Source organism: Triticum urartu, chromosome 1, assembly GCF_003073215.2.
Source record: "Triticum urartu cultivar G1812 chromosome 1, Tu2.1, whole genome shotgun sequence".
NCBI lineage: Eukaryota > Viridiplantae > Streptophyta > Magnoliopsida > Poales > Poaceae > Triticum > Triticum urartu.
This window is the reverse complement of record NC_053022.1, coordinates 563,509,552-563,512,601: the sequence shown is the minus strand read 5'-3', so window position 1 is coordinate 563,512,601 and position 3,050 is coordinate 563,509,552.

The following is a 3,050-nucleotide window of genomic DNA, read 5'->3' as shown; positions in this document are numbered from 1 at the left end:
TCCTTTGCCAATATCTCTTGGAAGTTGAGATGTACCCGTGCATGCATCAAGAGACACCGCACTCCATGCTTGAATCAAAGTTTGATCTTGCAAGATCGTGTAGTTCTTCGATCTTATGCTTTTCCTAGTTTTTGCTTGCGATTGCTCAAACGCTTCCGCTTCGATCTCCTCCAATTCGTCTGCACAACCATGATCATCCACGCCGGCCTCCGTTTCATTGTACTCGAATGGTTCGAAAGGGGCTTGATCAATGTCAACCACGTTCGTGTCCAACAAGTTCACGAACTCGGTTGTTGCATTGTTTCAACCACCGTATAGCGAACGATAACAAGTCACGCGCTATCGAGAATAATGGCGAAAAATGAAAGGGAATCGCCAAGACCGAAGGCGCATACCTTCCGGCCATTTCGTCGAACACCTTGCTCGCGGGGGGAGCGGCACCATTGAACGGCATCGCCGGAGCACCTCCTTGCGGCGGGATGGAGCGAGAGGTTGAAGAAGATGGCTTCTTTGAAGCCGGAACCTTCCTCCGCTTTACGCCCGCGACCTTGCCGACCTTCTCCGCCGCCGGCCGGGATCGCGCTGCCGCGTTGGCGTCCGGAGCGCGGGCCATCGCGGCGGGGGCGGCCGGATTCCCGCCCTGCACGACCACGTTGCCCTGCCGCTTGCGGGCAGGCGCGGCTTGGGCTTGGGCGACGGCGGCGGGGCCAACTTGGCCGGCGACGAGATCCGCCCGAGCGGAAGGGGCGTGCTCGACCTCGACGGTGACGGGGGACAGCAAGGGGTCGTCCATGGCGGCGACGGACGGCCGGGGAGCAGCAGTCGGAGCTTGCGGAGTGGGGGCAATGGTGGCGGAGGGTGCGGAGAGCGGGAAGGGTCGTGCGGAAATGTCCCTCCCGTCAAATCTCGCGCGAGATAGGGGTTGAGCTCGGGTCGGCCTCCCAACCCATGAAAATAGATGTTGGGGGAAAAGATTTGCCGCGCCCCGCAAAAAAAATTACGGGCCGGGACGGGATGCGGAGTCTGCTCATGCAGATTTTCTGGCCCCGACCCGTAATTTGACGGTTATTTTGCGGGCCGGGGTGTTTTGCGAGGTCTGCTAGAGTTGCTCTAAGGAGACTCTTATGTTCTTTGCAACTCTCGAACTAGAACTCGATGGCAAGTTCTTTTTGAATGAACGAACACGGCAACTATGCCTTAGCATTTTTTTTTCCTGAATCATTTTTTTGAACTGCTGCTATTTAGTGCCACCTTTTACTATATTCAATTTGTCCGCTCTTAGTGCATTTGTTTATGTGATATGTAGGGACAAGGACATCAGGAGAACTTTTTCACTGGTTCTTCCTTTTTTTCTTGTTTATTTTTGCCATCAGGTTCATAGTAAGATTATAGAGATGTTCTCCCTTTATTTTTTTTATCTGTTTACTTGCTTACAATACATAATTAAATGACCAGGGATGGTAATTTCAGACAAAGGGGAATACGAAGCTCTTTTGGGTCTGTGATGTGCAGCTGTACTTGCAGTTGCATTCCGTAAAAAGAGGTAGAGCTGACAAAGCATGATATGAGAATCATACAAAAAGTAGATGCAGGCATCAACGCTAGTCATGGCAAGGATATTCAACTCAGAGGACCCCACGCTGCAGAATGTGCAAATGTTATTCATATTTGGTGTGTTTCTACTTCTCAAAGATATATAATGTCGTGGTGCTCTTGACACAACGGTCCAGTGCTCCGCTCTCCCGCTCACGCACCGCCGTGCTGTACCCGGATGGAGGAGGGTGCAAGGAGGATCACCGGACGCGGGAAGGCCTTCACATCTAGGAAGAGAGGAGGTGTCTATGCAGTTCGCTACGATGGAAAAGCAATCCTCGAACAGTTGAACTGATCAATATGTACTGCTTGTCTTTGTAGTTTCTGCGTGCCAGTTTTGAACGACCTATTTCTGAAGAAGTTTCTGAACTTTCAACATGTCTGACAGACACCTAAGCGACTTGTTATGTTCACTCCTTCTGAATCTCCCGGAATGACCTTCTTGGACAGGGTGAGGAAAAGTGCATGGTGGTGGACATAAGCAGGACCGTGAACATGGAGGATCGTCAGATTTTCGAGCCACACCAAATTCAGTTTTGCACTGATGTGTATGCTTAACTAAACAATTTCCATTATTGTTAATTTAACTATGATGCAGAACAAGATGAAGGCTTGGACATGCCGGAGGAGTCCATAGCCAACATGAAGCACATCACGCTGCCAATCAACGAGGAGCATCGGTGACTAATTAACTATCAATCTTGTTACAAAAGTGTTTTGTAGACATAGTACTTCATGTGTTATGAAAGTGTCAAACACCATATGTCTTCATATGCAAAAATATAATGGAAGTTACAAAGATATTTGTAGTTATTTGCATTTGCTAATGTCAAATATAAATGCAGGGGTCTTCATGGTGACAACTATTATACCAAAATGTGTGAAGATATTTGCTTCCTGGATGGACAATATAACTCCATAGCCCATTATAACTTCATCAGCTTATAAGGTACAACTTAAGAAGTCGCCAATAACCACTACTACTTTTATTCACTTGCATCATTTGTTATCTCGTAGAATGATAGAAATATAGGGTTCCTTGTCAAAAAGAAGAATAGGAACAGAGGGTAGCTGAAGTAGAGGCATAAAACTGCCAATTATCATTGTTTTGTCTCAGTATGATTGCTTTTGAGATAATAAATGAAGCTAATAAGTCATGTCTCAAATTAATTTCCATAAGCATTCGGCGATCTGTTCGGTTGATCGATCGATTGATCAGTAGCTAGCGGTACCTATTTATTTTGGGTTGATGCATCAAGGCAGGCAATTTGTTCGGTCCGGTCTGGGAGGAGGCGATCGGCGGCGAGTCGACGAGATTCCCTGAGATCGTTGCGGCAGTTGTTGAAGTTTTCGCGACGCATGAGTTTTCCACCAAGAAAAGTAAAAGGAAGGAATCATGAGCGTCCATATGAGCCCAGGGTCGTTTCCAACACCAAGAACTAGGGGGCTAGGGAAAT